Raw genomic sequence first — 22,228 nt, 5'->3', positions numbered from 1 at the left:
GTTTATTTGAAGTCAGAGATTTATAAACCTTGGGCAGAGGAAAAGATTTTGAGTATGAATGTTTGATTTGTTGGAGTCTAGGGTCAAGGATACTTGGCTTACATATAGTGGTACCATGCCTCATTTTTCATGTAATAGCATGGTCTTATTGCAAGAATTAGAATGCAGTACTTAATTATCCTATATGTGATGGGAAAATCTCCAAGTGCAGTTGAAAGTCACTGCTGAAGTTTAAGATCTTTAGCAGGGTGATGCATTTCTAGGAATTTCCAGAAGCTTGTTGGAGCAGTTTCCTTCTCAGGAAAGGGTTTACCTAATAATCTATCCTGAGGGCTATGTGAGCTCTTTACATGACCCAGGGTCATACAGATCAGGAGGCAGATTTGTAGGCGCTTCACTGAGAAAACAGAGTTCACCATCATAGATCGAGTGTAAACAAGTGGCTATCCAGAGATGTCAGACTTCACCCTAATCCAGCAAAGCCTCACATCCCTTAAATGTTTGTTGTTTCTTGGCTTTATTTAAGGAATTTATTTGTTTCCTCCAATTGTTTGATTATGTTCTGCCTGGATTTCTGTATGGAATTTATCCATACCACATACCACAGCATATCCTGAATATACAAACATAGCTGAAAGCACAAGAAAAGATCTTAAAACAAACTACATGAAGATGATATTGGTTGTTAAAGCAATTAGTGCAAAAAAGATGTTTAAGTGTATAATACAAACTCACTGTTTCTTAAAATTCTGCTTTCTTCCACTTGGCTTAGAAGTTTACATTTTCTTACACCAATGCATACATATATCCCATCATCAGTCAGAAAATAATATGGTTTCCAAGTGATTCTAACAGATATCTTTTTCTTTATCTTAAGAGTATGAGATAATTTTAGTAGTCACAATCATTTTTTCTAATATTGAAACATTTGTATGCTTTAATGGAATCTCTTCCATTGGAATATCCCTCCACCTCCAATACATTTTTTTTATTGTTGCCAAAAGAAATAACCATATTGCACAAGTTGAGTAATGCCCAGTGATTTCTTTGATTTTGATTTTGACTATAAGCCTATTATATTTGCTTATAGGACTGTGTTATATTTATAGGCCTATCTTTGTGTTTGTTTTTGACAGGGGTGCTTTGTATATTGAGAGATTTGATTAGATATAATCTAACTATATTGTTTCTCTTGAAAGTTATAGACCTTTACATATTTTTGCCTTCTGAAAATTTATTATATTATGCTATAATTCCTTTAGTTTTCTTGATTAAGAAACTTGATTTAATGAAAGAGCTTTACTTTTCTCTTCTTGATATTAAAAGCTTGCCTCTCCTCATTTCTTGGTATATCTGTGTTTTCAAGTTGTTGAAATCATCAATGTCTCGATTTTTACTACCTAAATGACTGATAGAATTAACATGTTGTTGGAGTGTTTTTAAAACTTTCACATATATGGTTCTCTCCTTGTCCTTATTAGCTTCAGTTGTCAACATTTCAAAGCCTACAGTTATCTGAGGGAGCCTCAATTAAGGGCATGCCCTCATCAGAGAAGGTGGTTGCTATATCTATGAGAGATTGTGTTGACAGATGATTGATGTGGGAAGGCTCTTCCACTGAGAGATGAATATCCCTAAGCAAGTGGGCCTGGGCTGCATAAGATAACTACCTGAGCATAAGACAGTGATGAAGTAAGAGACCAACCCAGGAAACATTTGCCCATGGCTTTTGCCTTAATTTTCTTCAAGATTGACTTTCTATGCTAAACTCCCAAAATAATGGACTGTGATCTGACAGTACCAAACTAAACATGTAAACCCATTCATGACCTGAGGTGCTTTTAGTTAGGGGATTTAGTCACAACAATAAAGTAGCAAATTAGAACAAAAATCATATGCAAAGAGTGATTTAGCTGTGGCACAGAATCTTGGAATGTTCTCTTTTTAAGGAATGTGGAAATCATCATGATTTAAGACGGCAAAAGCATTAGGAAGCTGCATAAATAGCTTCATCAGCTATTCTGGTAGGACCTAGAAGATCAGAGTGTTGAGAGTAATGCAGACAGAGAAAGTCCAGGCCATAGGATTTCAGTGGAAAATAGACTCCATGGAAAATTAGGCTAGAGGTCATTTGTGTGATATTTTAGCTGAAAATCATACTTATTCTGCCTATGCCCTGAGAAATTGAGTAAGGCAGAATTAAAAAAAAATAATAATGGCCTGGATTTCTTACTTGGAACACTAAATCTCTTGAATGGTTATTGTTAGTGAGACAGTCAAGACCATAGTGAAAGAAAGAGACAAGTGGAGCAGAAATAAATGTAAAATCTTTGGTTTCTTGAGAAAAGTGTGACTAGGTAGTTTCAGATGGCAGTCACATTCTGAAACAAAGACAGTAATTATCAAGAAGATTATCACCATCAAAGAGAAGATCCTAGCTCTGGATTTGAAGCCTAAGATGGTGTCCATACAGTAATGCTCCCCACTGCTAATTCTTCTGTTAATGGAAGGAGTAAGCAAATTGATTCCTAGTGCCAGGAATGAACTTCATATAAAACGTTCTCCAAAACTGGTCCAAGTATGGCACGGTCCATCCCAATTTAGAATCCAACTTGACAAGCTCACCCATGTTGTGCTGGTTCTAGAAACAAGAAAGATGCAAAATTTAAGGTAATATATTCTTTCTTTGTAGCTTCAGTTCAGCACTGTGCCAGCCGTCTGTGTTTGACACAGTCAGATCCCCAGTAAAGATACTGTAAAAGTTCATTGCATGAAGTTGTGAGGGTGAAGCCTGAGTTGCATCTTGACACTACAAGGTGTTGAGATATCTAAGTTATGAGACACCTCCCATAGAATGCTTCCTGTAGGGAGTGGAAGTAACCAAACTTGGAGATGTATGAGGTGTTGCAGGGATAGGACCATCTAAGACTTTTGAAACAGCATCAGAATTTGTTGTTTTCCTTGCTGATCTTCTTTCCTTGGTCCAGTCTTCCCCAACTATGTACACATTGCTCTATACTGGAATGGGAAAAGGTATTCTGTGCATCTATGTTGGAATGATATAACTTGTTTCTGATGTTACAAGATGTAGCAGCCAAGAGATTTTCTTGTGTGTCAGAGGAGACTTCAGACATTTGAACAGTGTATGAGCTATTTCAGAATTTTAGGATCTTTGAAATTAGACTACATTTTCATCAAGGGATGACAATAATCCTTTAGTGAATTTGGTCAGAACTTATTTGATTGAATCATAAAAGCTCCCAGAGAAAATGATGTTTCTGTTTTTTGACATTGAAGATTAAGTTTCTGTGTAGCCCTGCCTGTCCTGTATGTAGACCAGGCAGGTTTGGAACTTACAGCTCTAACTCCAATCTAGTGTTGGGCTTAAATTTAGGCCAACATGCCTGGTATCAACATCATCATCATTGGCTGCTGAGCCTGGAATATAGGGTTTTAGGTATTTTACTTTGTTTTGTTTGGTTTTGTATATGTAAGCATAGGTTTTTGTGCTGATCTTCATCCACATCTTCCATTTGAAATTTGGCAGGGAGTATATTTAATTTCTTAGGATGGCATTTATTCATGACACAAACACTATCTGAGCTTTCTAAGTCTTTGAATTGTAGGTGTGTGACGCTCTTCTTACCTTTTGTATTTGTTTTTTTTAATTTTGTTTGTTTTATTCACATTTAATTTATTTTTAATTTAAATTTGTTTTTTTTATTTATGCTCTGACATAAACTCGAGTCTTTCATCACCTCCACCTTGGTGATGCAGCTTTGCAATGCCACAGAGGAAGATGATGCAGCCATCCTTGATGAGACCTGATAAGCTAGAAGGGGAGGAGATCCTTCCCAATTAGGAGACTAGAGAAAGGGCATAGGGGCAGAAGAAGGAGGGTGGGTGGGACTGGGAGCAGATGAGGGAGGGAGCTATGGCAAGGATACAAAGTGAACACATTGTAATAAATAAATTAATTAAATTAAAAAATAATTTATCCACTTAACATCCCAATTTTAATCTTCTCCCTTGACTCTTCCTTGTCTCACCCTCCATTCTTCTTCCCTCCTTATCCCACTTCCTATATCTCAGATACAGGGAACCCTCCTCTCCTACCATCTGAACCCAGCCTATCAAGTCTCACTAGGACTGCCTGCATCCTCTTCCTCTGTGTCATAGCAATGCCCCCTCCACCAAGGGGAAATGATCAAATAGCATACAACAGAGTCCATGTCAAAGCCAGCACCTTCTCCCCTTACTATGGATCGAACATGGAGACTGAGCTGCCTATCAGCTACATCTGAGCAGGGGTCTGGTTCCTCTTCATGAATGGTCTTTGGTGGGTCCATCAATCTCTGCAAGTCCCCATGGGCCCAGATTTGTTGTCCTTGTTGCTCGTCTTATGGAGGTCCTACCAGCTCTGGGTCTTTCTATCCCCCATGCTTTCCTATGATTCCCTGTGCTCTACCCAAAGTTTGGCTGTGAATCTTAGTATCTGCTTCGATCCCCTGCTGGGTAGAGCCTTTCAGAGGACATGTATGTTAGGCTCTCATCCTGTTCCCTCTCCTCAGTCACTTCTGATGTTGATTCTATTTGCCCTTTTGAATAACAATTGACCATCCTCCATAGGGTCCTCTTTTTATTTAGCTCCTTTAGGCCTGTGGATTGTAGTATGTTTATCCTGTATTATGGCTATTATCCACTTACCATGCATGTCTTTCTGGTTTTGGAATAACTCACTTAGGATGATCATTTCTAGTTCCGTCCACTTGCCTGAAAATTTCATGGTTTCCTTTTTTTTAAATACCTGAGTAGCATTCCATTGTGTAAATGTACCATAATTTCTGTAAAGCATTTGTTCAGCTGAAAGACATGTAGGTTGTTTCCTGATTCTGGCTATTATGAATATAGGTGCTATGAACATAGTTGAGCAAATATTTTTGTTGAATGGTCGAGCATCTTTTTGATATATGCCCAGGAATGGTAGAGCTGGGTCTTGAAGTAACACTATTTCCAATTTTCTGAGAAAGCATCAGATTGATTTTTAAAGTGGTTGTATAAGTTTGCACACCCACCAGTAATGGAGGAGTGTCCCTCTTTCTCCACATTCTTACTTCAGGTTTTTATCTTAGCCATGATGGGTTTAAGATGGAAAGCAGAATCATTTTGATTTGCATTTCCATGATGACTATAGATATTGAGCATTTATTTAAGTGTTTTCCACCATTTGATATCCCTCTGTGGAGAATTCTCTGTTTAGTTCTGTACCCCAGTTTTAAAATGGATTATTTGGATTGTTAGAGTTTAATTTCATGAGCTCTTTATATTTTGTATTTATTAGCCCTCTCTGTTGTATGAAGATCTTTTGTCAGGCTGTAAGCTGTCATTTTGTTCTGTTGACAGAGTTCTTTGCTTCATAGAAGTTTTTTGTTTCATGAGATCCTATTCATTAACTCTTGATCTTAGAGCCAGTGCTCTTGTTGTTCTGTTGAGGAAGTTATCTTCTATGCCAATGAGATCAAGGGTCTTTCCAACTTCTTCTTCTAACAGATTTAGTGTATCTGGTTTTATGTTGAGGTCTTTGATCAACTTGGACTGTAGTTTAGTTTAGTGCAGGATGATAAATATGGATCTATTCTCATTTTTCCACATGTAGACTTCCAGTTAGATCAGCACCATTTGTTGAAGATGCTGTACTTTTTCCAGTGAATGGTTTTGGCTTCTTTTTCAAAAATCAAGTGTTTGTAGGTGTGTGGGTTTATTTATAGGTCTTCACTTCAATTCCATTGATCCACCATTCTGTTTTTATTAGAGTACTGTGCAGTTTTTATTAGTATTGATTTATAGTAGAGCTTGAGATCAGGGATGGTGATACCTTCTGAAGATCTGCTATTGTACAGGATTGTTTTAGCTATTTTTGCTTTTTTAGTTTTCCATATGAAGCGGAGAATTGTTCTTTCAAGTTCCTTAAGGAACTGTGTTGATATTTTGACGGGAATATCATTGAATCTGTAGATTGTTTTTGGTAAGATGGCAGTTATTACAAGATACATTATGTTTTTTATTCCCTGGTGATTGTGAAGGGTGTTATATTCCTAATTCTTTCTCAGTCCATTTGTCTTTTTTAATTTTTTATTTAACTTCTATTAATTACACTTTATTCATTTTTTATCTCCCCATAAGCCCCTCCCTCTTTTATATACAGGCGTGCTACTGATTTTTTTTTGAGTTAACTTTATATCCAGCCATTTTGCTGAAGTGTTTTTCAACTGTAGGACTTCCCTACAGTAGAATTTTTGGGGTCATTTTTTATACTGTCATATCATCTGTGAATAGTGATATTTGACCCATTCCTTATCAATTTGTGTCCCCTTGATCTCCTTTAGTTGTCTTATTGCCCTAGATAGGACTTTGAGTACTGTATTGAAGAGATTTGGAGAGAGTGTGTAGCCTTTTCTTGTCCCTGAGTTCTGTGGAATTGATTTAACTATCTTTCCATTTAATTTGATGTTAGCTATAGGATAGCTGTATATTTTCTTTACAACTTGTAGATCTGTGCCTTTGTCTCCAGTCTCTCCAAGACTTTAAACAAGAATAACTGTTGGATATTGTCAAATGCTTTTTCAGCATCTAAGGAAATGATCCTGTGTTTTTTTTCCAATTTGTTTATATTATGAATTAATATGCCTTATATTGAACTATCCCTGCATGCCTGGGATGAAGCCTTCTTGGTATTGGTGGGTGATATCTTTGATATGTTCTTGGATATGGTTTGTTAGTGTTTTATTGAGAATTTTTGCATCATTGTTCATAAGAGATTGGTCTGAAGTTCTCTTTCTTTTTGGGGATCTTTGAGGATTTATCAAGGTGACTGTGGTCTTACAAAAGGAGTTTGGTCATGTCGTGTCCATCTCTATTTTGTGGAATAATTTGAAGAATATCGGTTTTCACTCTTCCTTGAAGGTCTTGTATAATTCTGCTCTGAAATCATCTCGCCATTCGCTTTTTTAGGTTGGAAAGATTTTAATGGCTGCTTCTATTTTTTTTTTGCCTGTATAAGACTATTTCATATCTTTACCTGATTTTGATTCAACTTTGGTAAGTGGAATCTAACAAGAGAATTGTATATTTCATTTAGATTTTTAGATTTTGTGGCATATAGGCTTTTGACATAACAGCTAATGGTTCTTTGGGTTTTCTCAGTGTCTGTTATCTCTCTCTCTTCCTGTCAGACTTTGTTGATTTGGATAGTGTCATTCTGCCATTTACTTAGTTTGGCTAAGAGTTTGTCTATGTATTTGATTTTCTCTTGGTTTTGTTGATTCTTTGAATTATTCTCTTTGTTTCTAATTTATTGATTTCAGCCCTGAGTTTGGTTATTCCTAGTGGTCTACTCCTGTTGGGTGTGTTTGCTTCTTTTTTTTTAAGGGCTTTCGGGTGTGCCATTAAGTTGCTTGTATGGGATGTCTCCAATAGCTTATGAAGGCCTTTAATGCTATTAAAACTCCTCTTAGGACTGCTGTCATTGCATCCCATGAGTTTGGGTATGATGTGCATTCATTTTCATTGAACTGTAGGAAGTTCTTTCTTTATTTCTCCCCTGACCTAGATTTCATTGAGTAGGGAGTTGTTCAGTTCCCACGTGTGTGTAGGCTTTTTATTATTTCTGTTATTGTTGAGGTCTATCTTTAGTCCATCATGGTCTGATAGGATACAAGACATTATTTCAATCTTGTTGTATCTTTTGAGGCCTGGTTTGTGACCTATTGTATGGTCAGTATTGGAGAAGGGTCCATGAGGTGCTGAAAGAAGATATATTCTTTTCTGTTTGGGTTAAAAAATTCTCTAGATATCTATTAGGTCCATTTGATTCATGACATCCATTAGTGTCATTATCTCTCAGTTTAAGTTCTGTTCCATTGCTCTGTCCCTTGATGATAGTGACATATTGACATCTCCCATTATTAATGAATGGTGATTAATATATTCTTTAAGCTTTATTAACATTTCTTTTACAAATGTGGGTGTCCTTGTATTTAAGGCATTGATGCTCAGAATACAGATGCCATCTTGGTGGAAATTTCCTTCAATGAGTATGAAGTATCCTTCCTCATTTCTTTTTATTTATTTATTTACTATTTTTTAATTTAGGAGCAATAACTGATATCAGTCAATATTTTCAAAGTTTGAACATATGTGTAACAGCATAGTTTTTTTAAAAAAACATCTTTCAACATTTTACTATTTTCTTTTTTCTTATTTAATTTTTATTAATAACAGTTTATTCAATTTATATCCCCCTGTACTTTCCTCCTTCCTCCCCTCCCAATCTGACCCTAGGTCTACCCCACCCCTGTCCCTCTCCTAGTCCACTGATAAGGTAGGTCCTCCTCCCTTTCACTCTGATCCTAATCTATCAGTTCTTATCAGGAGTGGCTGCATTGTCTTCTTCTGTGGCATGGCAAGGCTGCTCCCCCCTCGGGGGGAGGTGATCAAAGAGCAGACCAATAAGTTCCTGTCAGAGACAGTCCCTGTCCCCATTACTATGAAGCCCACTTGGATACTGAACTGCCATAGTCTACCTCTGTGCAGGGATTTCAGGCCATCTCCATGAGTGGTCCTTGGCTGGAGCACCAGTTTCAAAAAGACCACTGTGTCCAGAATTTTTGGAACTGTATCTGTCCTTGTGGAGCTCCTATCCTCTCCAGGTCTTACTATCTCCTACTTCGTCCATAAGATTCCCTGCACTTTGCCCAAAGTTTGGCTATGAGTCTCAGAATCTGCCTCGAGACCCTGCAGGGTAGTGCCTTTCAAAGGCCCTCTGTGGTAGGCTCCTGTCCTGTCCCTGTTCTCTCCCTCATCTGATGTCCATCCTCTTTGCCTTTCTGCATGGGGTTTGAGCATCTTAGCCAGCATACTCCTTCCTGATTAACTTCCTTAGGTGTACAGATTTTAGTATTTTTATCCTATATTTTATATCCTATATCTACTTATGAGTGAGTATATACTCTGTGAGTCTTTCTGCTTCTGGGATACCTCACTCAGGATGATCTTTTCCACTTCCCACCATTAACCTGCAAATTTCATGTTTTCCTTGTTTCTTTATTGCTGAGTAATATTCCATCATATAGATATACCACAATTTCTGTATTCATTCTTCAACTGAGGGCCATCTGTGCTGTTTCCAGCTTCTGGCTATTACAAAAAAGCTATTACAAACATAGTTGAGCAGATATCCTTGTTGTATACTTGAGGGCCTTTTGGATATATGCTTAGGAGTGGTATAGCTGGATCTTGAGGACACGCTATTCCTAATTGTCTGAGAAAGTGCCAGGTTGATTTGTAAAGTGGTTGTATAAGTTTACATTCTCACCAGCAATGAAGGAGGGTTCCCTTTTCTCCAAATCCTATCCATCATGAGTTGTCACTTGAGTTATTTGTCTTAGTCATTTTGATGGGTGTAAGGTGAAATCTCAGGGTGGTTTTGGTTTGCATTTCCCTGATGACTAAGAATTTTGAACATTTCTTTAAGTGTTTCTCTGCCATTCTATATTCCTCTATTGAGAATTCTCTGTTTAGCTCTGTACCCCCCCCTTTTTTTTTAATTTGTGTTACTTGATTTGTTGCTGTTTAACTTCTTGAAATCTTTATAAACACTGGATACTAACCTTCTGTCAGATATAGGGTTGGTGAAAATCCTTTCCCAATCTGCAGGCAGTCATTTTATTTTGACAACAGTTTCCTTTGACTTATAAAAGTTTTTCTGTTTCATGAGGTCCCATTTATTGATTGTTGCTCTTAGAGCCTGTACTGTTGAAGTTCTGTTCAGGAAGGTGTCCCTTGTTCCAATGAGTTCAAGGCTCTTCCTCACTTTTTCTTCTCACAGGGTTAGTATGTCTGGTTTTATACTGAGGTCTTTGATCCACCTGAACTTTAGTTTTGTGCAGAGTGATAAATATGGATCTATTTGCATTTTCCTACATGTAGACATCCAGTTAGACCAGCACCTTTTGTTGAAAATGATATCTTTTTTCCATTGTATGGTATTGGCATCTTTGTCAAAAATCAGGAGTCCATAGTGTGTGGGTGTATTTCTGGGACTTCTATCCGATTCCATAGATCCACTAGTTGATGTCTATGCAAGTACCATGCAGTTCTTATTACTGTTGCTCTATAGTGCAGCTTGAGATCAGGGATGGAGATACTGCCAGAAGATCTTTTATTATGGAAGATTGTTTTAGCAATTCTGGGTTTCTTGTTATTCCATATGAAGTTGGAAATTTTTCTTTAAAGGTCTGTGAAGATTTGTGTTGGTAATTTGATGGGAATTACATTAAATCTGTAGATTGCATTTGGTAAGAGGACCATTTTTACTATGTTTATCCTGCCAAGCCATGAGCATGAGAGATCTTTCCATCTTCTGATATCTTCTTCTATTTCTTTCTTTAGAGACTTGAAATTTTTTCATACAAGTCTTTGACTTGCTTGGTTAGGGTCACACCAAGGTACTTTATGTCCTTTTTGACTATTGTGAAGTGTGTTGTTTACCTAATTTCTTTCTCAGCACTTTTGTCTTTTGTGTACAGAAGGGCTACTTATTTTTTTAGTTGATTTTGTATCCAGCCACATTGCTGAAAGTATTTGGCCACTTTAGGGGTTCCCTGGTAGAATTTTGGGGGTCACTCAGGTATACTATCATATCATCTACAAATAGTGATACTTTGACTTCTTCTTTTCCCATTTGTATCCCCTTGATCTCCTTCAACTGTCTTATTACTCTAGCAAAGACTTCGAGAACTATGTTGAAGAGATATGGAGAGAGGGGGCAGCCTTGCCTTGTCCCTGAATTCAGTGGGATTGCTTTCAGTTTCTCTCCATTCAGTTTGATGTTGGCTATATGTTTGCTGTATATCGCCTTTACTATGTTTAGGTATATGCCCTGTATCCCTGATCTCTCCAATACTTTAAACATAAATGGATGCTGGATTTTTTCAAATGCTTTTTCAGCATCTAAGGAGATTATCATGTGTTTATTTTTCTTTCAGTTTGTTAATATGGTGGATCATATCGACAGATTTTTGCATCTTGAACCACCCCTGCATACCTGGCCTGAAGCCTACTTGGTTGTAGTGGATGATACATTTGATGTGTTTTTGTATTGGGTTTGCAAAGTATTTTGTTGAGTATTTTTTCATCAATGTTCATAAGGGAGATTGGCGTGAAATAGTCTTTATGCTGGGGTATCCAGGGCTGCTTGCTCTTGAATAACTAGGTTCTGGAGATGCCATATTGCTTTGTCTTTTGCTGATTGAGCTTTTATACTGGCCTCTACCCATTGGGATATCCTAGGTTTTGGATGTTAGTTTCTGGTACTTCCTGGAATCCTGTGGTGGGTCGAATCCCCTTGGCAGGAAGATGATTTTTCCCAAAGGAGCTCTCCTCCGTTTTTTCGGTATGGTCACTGAATGACAGGTGTTTTTCAGGAATTGCCACAGCTCATCTCAGGCATACAGACCTGAGTAGTAATTGTTGCCTTTGTTAGTAAAAGGGGCTATTCTCTCACCCAGAGAAGTTCTGGAGACAGCTGCCCTGCTACTGGGTTTCTTGCTGTAAATGTAGTGAGCTGCTGCTGTAACCTGAGTGCCCTGTGGCTTGGTCAGTTTAGTTAGGGATAACTGGTTGTTCCTTGGAGCAGTATCTGGGGGTTGATCTCAGGAAACCCAGGCTTCTGTAGGTCTCAGTTTGGAGCTCTGTGCCCCAGTACCCAAGTGGTAATCTGTGGCAGGTGAGCACCACTCTCATGTGTACAGCAGGAGGCTAGAGTAGGAGCCTGTGGATAACCAGAAACTTTTCTGGAGCTAGGTGTCCTGAGGTAGGGCCAGATATTTCTCCCACCTTTGGGTTTTCTTTCAATGGGAAGACTCAGTCTGTCATGTTTGACATAGTATGTAGAATGTGTAGGCACTTGCCAATGATGGCTCCAAGCTGGTGACTGGGAAAGAATCTGAGAACTTTTCCAAGAATGTTCCTGTGTATGGTGGATGTAGTGTGTGTGGGGGGAGTTGGCTGAGTTCTCTAATCTGGGATCTGCTGTTTCCCTGCCTGTGGGGTTTTCTCCAGACGGGGAAACCCAGCCTCTAGAGTCGTGGCGCACACAGTTCTGTGATGCAGAGTAGGGTATGGAGGGCTAGCGGCTGGAGGCGCACTCAGGCCTGACAGCTGTGCACCCACCAGTCTGCAGGACCTTTCCATGGATAGACTGGGTGATCTGAGGTCAATCCTGCTTTCTTCTTCCCTGTTTCTTTTCTAGACTGGGGCTCCCAGTCTCTGGTGCTCTGGAGAACATAATTTAGTCTGGAAAGGTTATCAGGACACAAAGGTGTATCCTGCGACCCAGGATATCTTCCAAGTTCTCGCTAAGTGACCTGAGAGTGGACCTGACTGACTCCCACACCGTGGAGTTTCCTCTCACCTGGGAAAAAGGATCTTTGTTGTTTTAGGGCCCAGAGTTCAGTCTTTTAGTTGCTGTACCAACATTGCTGTCCTACTCCTCAGACCCAATGTCCTCCTGGCACTGCCATCTTGGATTCCCCCCTTCCTCATCCCTTTCAAATAATTTTGGTTGAAAGTCTATTTTATTAGATATTAGAATAGCTACTCCTGATTGCTTCTTGGGTCCACTTGCTTGAAAACCTTATTCCTGCTGCAACATCCCAGGAACTTTCCCAGAGATTAGCTGGGTGCTCTGAGGTTGGACCGATTGTTTCCCTCATCATTGGTTTTCTTCTTACATTTGAAACACAGTCAGTTGGGACCCACAAATCCACCTATTGGACGCCATGCAGTCTCTGCTACCCAGCTTATCAGACACAGTGTGCAATCAGCCCAACCATCTGGGATCTATTTTTAATTTTTACCGAATATGAGTATTTTGATTGTATGCATGAATATGCACGTCTTGTGTGCCTAATCCTCACAGTAGTCTGAAGATGTCTTCAGAACTCATGAACTTATAGCAATTGATAGTAGTGGGTCCCAGGAAATCACTGACAATTGAGCCCAGTAATTTGAAAGAGCAGCAAGAACTCCTCACTGCTGAGCCATCTGTCCTGTTTTATGTTGCTTATTTATGATCAGCATTTACATTGGTAATATTTTCATCTTTCTCTTTTTAGCTGTTTAAACATGCATTCCCTTTTAGTAAGATATCATTGAAGTTACAGTTTAAGCTGGGGCAGTGCAGATTTCTGGAAAACAAATATACAACAGGAGTGAATGTATAATTTCTTGTAGAAGCTTCAGTAAAGACCTCTGAGTTCTTTCAATATTTTGTGTTTGTTTGATTGACTTTTAGAGGAGGCTCTGTCTTACTATATAGGTCTGGCTGTCCTAGAACTCTTTGAATAGGTAATGCTGACATCTAGCTCAATAAGATACACCTGCATCTGCCTCCTGAGTGATGGAATTGAAGGCATGACAGAATACACCCAGCTTGTCCACCATTTTTTTGTAGTTAGTAACTGTTAATAAATTTCTCTGATCTGTACTTAGTATTGTTCATCTGTTAATTCCTCTCTCTGTGTGTCTCTGTCTCTCTGTCTCTGTCTCTCTATTTCACACTCTTCTCTATGTTTGCCTTTGTCCACATTAATTGTCATGTCTATTCCAAAGCTATATCCTCTTCAAAAAGTTCAGATATGATACAGTTAAAACTTGTTATTCCATTTTCTTCTAAAATGACTTAGTGATAACATTAACACTTCTTTTTTAATAGAAAAGTTTTAATCTTTATTTTTAATCTATAGACTACATTATTTAGTAAGGAGGATATACAAAACAATGATCAGAGAATAATCATGTGTTATATTCCTTTTCTTTTGTCTGGTCACTCAGAAATATGATGTTATTGGCTATGATTGTTGTTGCTTGCCACTCACATTATTTTTATCCATGTATTCACTGTAGTCCACTTTCCCTTCCACAAATATATGAGCCCCCCTCTTCACATACTGATATGCCACATCCCTGAGCCCTGGTCAAAACATAATATTCAGTACCATGTTGTCTTTTGACTGATGTTACCCATCTGTTCAGTGTCCCCTGATCAACACATCTCATTTGTTGCTATATAAAATATCATGACTATGTTTTGTCCTTCCACTTGTCTCATGACAGGGTCCTGACCTACTCACCCAAGTAACTGAAGATGATTCATAGATTGCTCTAGAACCCAACTAATGGCTACTTTACATTCATGTCTTACAAACTGATGAAACACAGATTTTTGAAGCACGCCTTTGGTTTTTTTGTTTTGTTTTGTTTTGTTTTGAATCTAACCTTTAGGCTTTTTCATCTCCCCTACTTCACATCATGCATAGCACCCAACTGTATAACATTAGCACTTCTGTGTCAGAAAATAAATGGAAGAAACAGTAGAATTATATGATTATATTGACAATGAAGTATAAATTTATATTGTTGCCACTGTTTCTGTTGTACAAATGTATGGTATATTTTAGAATTCAGTGACCTTCACTGATGTGCATGTGAAATTCAGCCAAGAAGAGTGGGCCTTGCTGGAACCTTCCCAGAAGCAACTCTACAAAGGTGTGATGCTAGAGACCTGTGAAAACCTCACTGCTATAGGTAAGACTGCAATTTTTCTTTCACTTTTAAAATAAAGAGACAACTCTTACTTTGTTATTGATCCTCTTCTGTTATTCCAATTGAGAATGAGGAGGAATGAGGTAAATAAATCAGGCATGGTTCTAAGGGTCACAGATCATAGTGATTTAAGTTTTGCCTTAATAATAACATGCTATTTCCAATAATATATATTTTCTCGTACTATATTTTAGGCTACAATTGCGATGACCATAATATTGAAGAACATTTTCAAAGTTCTACAAGTAATAAAAGGTAACTTTATGTGCATGTTTATACAGATATGAATCTTAAATTTTAATGTGTCCTGGAAGTTTGGTGTTTCTTGTTTGTTTGTTTATTGGTTGCATTTTATTTTCTGTTTTTGAAATAGTTTTTTTTTCTGGGTACCTGTGGCTTTCTTAGACTTGCTTGTTAGACCAGCCTGACCTCAAAATCACAGAGATCTGCCTGCTTCTGCCTCCACAAGTGCTGGGATTGAAGGCATGTACCAGCACACATGGCTGTATCCTGGAAGTTTTAAAGAAAAGCAACAGTGTAAAAACAGCACTGATTTAAGTGTACTGATGATCATTAAAATCTCATAATTCCATGTACTTCAATGTCAGGTATCTGATTTGTGTTTACAAGGCACTCCCCTAAGATAGAAGAAAATAAAATAATATTTTAACAAAAATAACATTTGAATCATATGGACATTACAGCTACTGACTTGAACTGCCAATCTGTTTAGTCTCATTCTATCTAGTCAGATATTGTAAGAGGTATACACACTGAATTGGTGATAGTATGTGTCCAAAACCTTCTAATAAGCAAAAGTTTCATAATAGAACCAGTGTTACTCATTTTTGTGCAGTAACATTGTAAAATTTAGTGAAAGGTGCAGTTTATGAGAATCAAGAATATTGTTGTGGAGAAACCTTAATCCCTATATGACATGTCTATGATGAACAAAAAACAAACTGTGTTAATTCAATGTGGGAATCTTTACTATTTTTGTAAATTAAACTGGTATATCATATGTCAAAATCATTCTAAGACACATAAACATAGGGATATTGAAAGAAGCAGTGTCCCTGTCTTTCTCCAAGAACAATTGATTTGGTAGTAGTCCCCACTAGGAGTAAATTTTCTGAATGGGATAAATGGTTACTGTTAATTGGTTTTGCAACTTCACTGAGAATTCATTAGCAAACACATATTGCTGAAAATACCAATGAATACTAGGAATTTGGAACTTCTGCTTGTCTTGGCTCACTTTGTAAATGAAGTATCATTCATACAGTACAAAAATTTGTGAATGGGATTGCTGTGGTAAAACTCTGAATTCCTACAATACTCTTCATATACACGAGAAAACCTCTTATAGAAAAATGATGCTATAAAAGTGATCCACCTAACAAATGCTCTTAGCACCACAGGGAACTTCAAAAATACCCATAATGAAGGGGAATACCATGAATGTAAATAAAGTGATAAAACTTTAAAATTTGATTCTTCTTTACCATTAGACCAAATTATGAAATTAATTCATATAGATAAAAATATTTATTAGTGTAATGAAATGACTGTGGTAAAACTTTCACATGTGCCAATTTTCTTTGCAGGCATGAAAGCAGTCATACTGGAGAGAAACCCTTTAAATGCACTCTATGTGGTAAAGCCTTCCCCTATATCACTGTTCTCATATGGCATAAAAGAACACACACTGGAGAGAAGCCGTACAAATGTAATCAATGTGGAAAAGCCTTTGCAAAAAGCAGTCAGCTCATATGGCATAAAAGAACACATACTGGAGAGAAACCTTATGAATGTAACCAGTGTGGTAAAGCCTTTGCAGAAAACAGTACTCTCTTAAGCCATAAAAGAACACACACTGAAGAGAAACCTTATGAATGTAACCAGTGTGGTAAAGCCTTTGCACAAAATAATCATCTCATAAGCCATAGAAGAACACACACTGGAGAGAAACCTTATGAATGTAATGAGTGTGGCAAAGCCTTTGCAGAAAACAGTACTCTCATAAGACATAAAAGAACACACACTGGAGAGAAACCTTATGAATGTAACCAGTGTGGTAAAGCCTTTGCACAAAACAGTACTCTCTTAAGCCATAAAAGAACACACACTGGAGAGAAACGTTATGAATGTAACCAGTGTGGTAAAGCCTTTGCAGAAAACAGTCAACTCATAAGACATAAAAGAACACATACTGGAAAGAAACCTTATGAATATACCCAACGGGATAAAGCCTTTGCACAGCAGAGTAGTCTCCGAAAACAGGAAAAGACACACAGTGGAGAGAAGCCTTGTGAGGGTAATTAGTGTGATAAATCCTTTGCATGTAACAATCATCTCCTAAGACAACAACACATTCTGGAGGGAAAACATATGAATATAACTATGTGGCAAAGCCTTTGCACATAACATCTCCTAATACATAAAATAACACATACTGGAAAGATGTCTGACTGTAACCAATGTGAAAAAACTTTTGGACTTCAGAATAATCTCCACACTCATGAAAGAAATCCTAATGGACAGAAAGCCTGTGAGTGTTTTTAACATGGTGAAACCATTCCACATTTGTATAATCTTCATCATCATGAAAGGATTCATAATAGAGGAAAAACTTATGAATGTGTTAAAATGGTGAAGCCTTGCACAAATCCAGAGTCATCATCAACATAAAAGTATCCTTACTGGAGAGGAATTCTGTGAGTATAAGCAAGGTGGAAAGGCCGTTGTGTACTTTGGTCCACTGAGATGCAACAGAACTGTAAAACTAGCTCAATGGAAATGACCTCCCTTTTCTGAAGGGGAAAGAGGATAGGGGCAATAGGAACGGAGGGTAGTCATGGGCAGAGAAGGGAGGGGGATTACTATTGGAATTTAAAGTAAATAAACTTATTTTTAAAAAGAATACAATGAATGGTGAATATCAATTACATGCAACAGTATTATATAATGTGTTTACAGAAGACTTATTGATAATCCTGATTCTCAACATTTACTATTTTCAGTTGCCTCACTTTACACAAGAATTTTTAGTCCAGTGGATGAATATGTAGGGAATGGTGAACTAACACCAGCCAGGAAGTTCTCTGAGAGTAACACAACAGTGGTAGCCTGTAGAAGTTTCTTTGTGTACACATACCTATTGTTCCAGGGGTACTATTGAAAAACATCACAACTCACACTGAATTTTGAGATATGAGGGAGGAGGCTTTCTTTTCCATGTATGAACCTGCTTCTAGAGTAGATGTGTAACCATGTCGGGTGAGTTTTCTCTGCCTGACTTCATCTAGAGAGTGTCTTTAGACATAGACACCACCAATCAAATTTGATAGATGGCCTTTGACACAGATCCCTGATAATTCTCCCCTCCCTTCAAATATAGGATAATTTGGATCTGTGTCCTTGTTCTTATTCATATAATAGGAATGTGCTGTTTAATGCAAATCGGGCATCCTTGAATTGCCTAGCATTAAACAATTATCTACACCTATGCTTGGAGCATCCCAGGCACTCCCCAAGGAATATAAGCCTCTGTTTTCTGTTTTCTGGAATTAAAGTTGAACCTACTTTCTAAGGTGGTTCCCAGAGTGGCTTACCACAGTTATCCTTGTGGGCTTTCCAAGCTTTATGCTAATCATCTTCTGCCCCTTATGCCTTCCTGGGCTGATGGGAAACAACCCTCCAGGCAGCAAGAGAATCACATTCTCTGAAATGCCTATGATAAAATGTATCAGACATCATAGCATTTCAAAGTTCACATGTTTCTGGATGTGAGATGGTCAATCAACAGTGTCTTGGAATAGGACTCTTTAAAATGAGTTATACTTAGTGTTTTATTCACAGTAAGGTTGCAGGCAAGCTTCATGGTATGAAATCTTCTGAGGTGAGTACAGTGGCCTATGGGAAAGAAATAAGAGCAGAAATTTTATTTCTTTGTTTTTAATAGCTGAGTAGTGTTCTTATAATGTATGGGTGGATGGCAGAGGAGAGGAACTCCCCTTTTGAGTGGTGTATGGAAAGGGGATGGGGGAAGATGGAGGGAGGGTGGGACCAGTAGGAGTTGAGGGAGTGAACTTCAATCAGCATATATAATGAATAAATTGTGAAAAATAAAAACAATTAATAAAATAAAACATAGTAAGAAAAACAAAACAAAAAAGCAAAAATTTGAGTCTAGTTTGGATAACCGTCCTCCCTCAAAGAGAAGAAGATATATAGAAAGAAAAGAAAAAACATAATCTTTGTCTTTGTCACCTTTCTTCCCTGTGAGCTCACTTGAAGATCATTATCCAATGGAGACCATGCTTCTCTCTCTGAAGTTTAGGTTACCATAGAAGTAGGATTCAAACCTGGAACTAATGGCAGAGGTTCCTAGTTAACATATCAAATCAAATCTACCTGCCATTTTCTCCCAGCAATCCTTCAGTCCTTCCATGTTATCTGTTCCTCCAGGATAGTATAGCCCATGAAATGCCCTGAATTCTCCTTCCCAGGGCCTGAGCTAACCTTACTCCCCCCCACCCATATATAGGCAAACTATTTTGGCTACCTGGTCTTGTCAAGAGCCATGCAGGAGCAACAGCATAACAGCTGTAGAACTCATGGAATATGGCTCTCCTGTTAGCATAGTCATGTTGAGTTTGTCTTGGAGAAGCATAATCCCAAGAACTGCTTTTTCTGAGGACTTTGAACTCTTATGTAGTGTATCTCTGCTCATTGTCCTTATGATGCCCATATTCCTCAAAACATGAGGAACATGAAAACTATAAGGAGGCTTCTAGCCCATCACTGGGCAATATCACTGGCATTTAAAATTAACAATGCTTGATCTCTTTTCACATGTTTACTGGAGAAGATTAATGAATTAACCACTGCCCTTGAAAGGAGCCATAGATGTAGATTGTTAGCAATCACCATTATACTTAGAAAGAATTTGGAAAAATAGATTGTTTAACAAGGTCAGGGAAGATGTTTTTGCTTATGGCTCTGGTGTAAAAATCTTAGAGAACAATTTAAAAGTTAATAAAAGTACACTATTAATAGTAAAGGCAGGGAGGTTTTAAGGCTGATGAGCTGAAACAATAGTCCAAGGTAGCATTGGCAGTCTGGGTACTCTCAAACTGGGTCTAAAACTGAGAATCTCTAAAACTGAGATTCTCCTATATTTGTTTTTTCCCCTCAGCTTCTTGATGATTTAATAAAAATGATTAATGAGTAGATGCACACCCCTTTAAGATTTAAAGTACAGGTGCCAGTTCCATGCCATTTTTTATTACTGTTGCTCTATAGTACTACTTGAGATCCATGGTGAAATTAATACCAGAAAATCTCTTATTGTACATGCATATTTTTTATCAATTCTGGGTTTTTTGTTTTCCATATGAAACTGAGAATTTTTCTTTCAAGGTCTGTAAAGAGTTGTGTTGATATTTTGATTGTAATTCCATTGAATCTGCAGATTTCTTTTGGTAGAGCAGCCATTTTTTACTATGTTAATCCCACCAATCTTGGAGCATGGGAGATCTTTCCATCTTCTGATATCTTCCTTAAAGTTTTGTCTTTTGTATACAGGAACGCTTCAGATATATTTTTTATTTAATTTTGTATCCAGCAACCGTACTGAAGGTGTTTTTCAGTTGTAGGAGTTCCCTGGTTGAATTTTTAGGCTTATTCATATGTACTATCACATCATCTGCAACACATGCTGGATTGGATATGGAGAAAAGGGAACCCTCCTCCATTGCTGGTGGAAATGTAAACTTGTACAACCACTTTGGAAATCAGACTGGTGCTTTCTCAGAAAATTATGAATAATGCTACTTCAAGATTCAGCTATACCACCCCTGAGCATACAATCAGAAGATTTTTAACCATACAACAAGGACATTTGCTCAACTATTCTCATAGCAGCTTTGTTCATAATAGCCAGAATCTGGAAACAACCTAGATGATGTCCCACAACTGAGGAGTGGATACAGAAATTGCGGCACATTTACACAGTGCAGTACTACTCAGTATTTAATAACAAGGAAATCAGTAGGCAAATGGATACAACTAGGAAAGATCATCTTCAGTGAATTATCAGACTCAGAAAGACACACATGGTATATACTCACTTCTAAGTGGATATAAGTCATGTAATATAGAATGAAGCATATGAAAATCTATAGTCCTAAGGAAGCTAACCAACAGGGAGGACCCTAGGGAAGATGCTTAATCCTCATTCAGAAAGGCAAATGGGATAGACATTGTTAATGTGAGAAGACAGGGAACAGGGCAGGAACCTAGCACAGAGGGCCTCTAAAAGAATCTACCTAGCAGGGTATTGAAGCAGATGCTTAGACTGATAGCAAAACTTTGGGTAGAGAGCACAGAATCATATGGAAGATTCAGGAGATAAAGATCTGGATGGACCAGGCACTCCACAAGGAGACCAACAGAGCAAAAATAAATATGGGCCCTGGGGTTCCTGCTCCAACCAAGGACCATGCATGGAGGACAACTAGAGCCACTGTTCAGATGTAGCCCATAAGTATTTCAGTCTCCATGTGGATTTCCTAGTAAGGGTAGCAAGGGCTTTCTCTGACATGAACTCAGTGGCTGGCTCTTTGATCACCTACTCCTGAGAGGTGCAGCCTTGCCAGGCCATAGAAGAAGCGGGTGCAGCCCTTCCTAGTGAGTTCTGATAAGATAGTCTAGTATAATATAGTAGGGGAGGAGGACTTCCCCATAAGTGGACTAGGAGAGGGGTATAGGGAGAAAAGAAGGAGGTAGGTTGTGACATGCAGAAGGTGAGGGACGGGCCTACATTCAGTATACAAAGTGAATTAACTGTAATAATCAATAAAAATGTGTTTTTTTTTCCTGGGGTGACTGGACTTAGGCAACTGTCTCCTAACAACAACTGAAAAGAATACTATTTCATTTCTACAAATTTTCCTTTTCCTGTAATACTATTTATAATAAATACCCTTGATAAAATTCAGTGGCTTGTTATATATTCCTGGTATCATAATATAGCATAATATATTACAAATCAAAATTTGACATGTTAAGCATATAAAAAGTTTATGAAAAAGTGGCTTGAATTTTCAAAAGAACAAAGAGTATTTGCTTAAATCTCTGGAGGGTGAAAAATGGAAGAAAAATGATGTAAGAATAAATAATAATATATAAATAAATTAATATCTCTTACATAAATTAAAACATTTTGGTTATTGCAATTTAAAAAATATACACAGAACACTTTTTTCTTTCTTTTTTATTACTATTATTAATTACACTTTATTCATTTTGTATCCCCCCATAAGCCCCACCTTCCTCCCCTCCCAATCCCACCCTTCCTCCTCTTTCTGCATGCATGCTCCTCCCCAAGTCCACTGATAGGGAAGATCCTCCTCTCCTTCCTTCTGATCTTAGTCTATCAGACCACATCAGGAATGGCTGCATTGTCATCTTCTGTGGCCTGGTAAGGCTGCTCCCCCCTCAAGGGGAGGTGATCAAAGGGCAGGCCAATCAGACTGTGTCAGAGGCAGTCCCTTTTCCC

General features: G+C 37.9%; 1 pseudogene; it reads right to left on the bottom strand.

Moving 5' to 3' along the window:
* Positions 1 to 13,875: 13,875 nt before the first annotated feature.
* LOC132650679 (single-stranded DNA-binding protein, mitochondrial-like) lies at positions 13,876 to 14,287 on the bottom strand (annotated as a pseudogene).
* Between the last annotated feature and the right edge of the window lie 7,941 nt (positions 14,288 to 22,228).

The sequence above is a fragment of the Meriones unguiculatus genome, assembly GCF_030254825.1.
Source record: "Meriones unguiculatus strain TT.TT164.6M chromosome 13 unlocalized genomic scaffold, Bangor_MerUng_6.1 Chr13_unordered_Scaffold_28, whole genome shotgun sequence".
NCBI lineage: Eukaryota > Metazoa > Chordata > Mammalia > Rodentia > Muridae > Meriones > Meriones unguiculatus.
The sequence above is the reverse complement of the archived record's forward strand: the minus strand, read 5'-3'. Positions and strand labels throughout refer to the sequence as shown.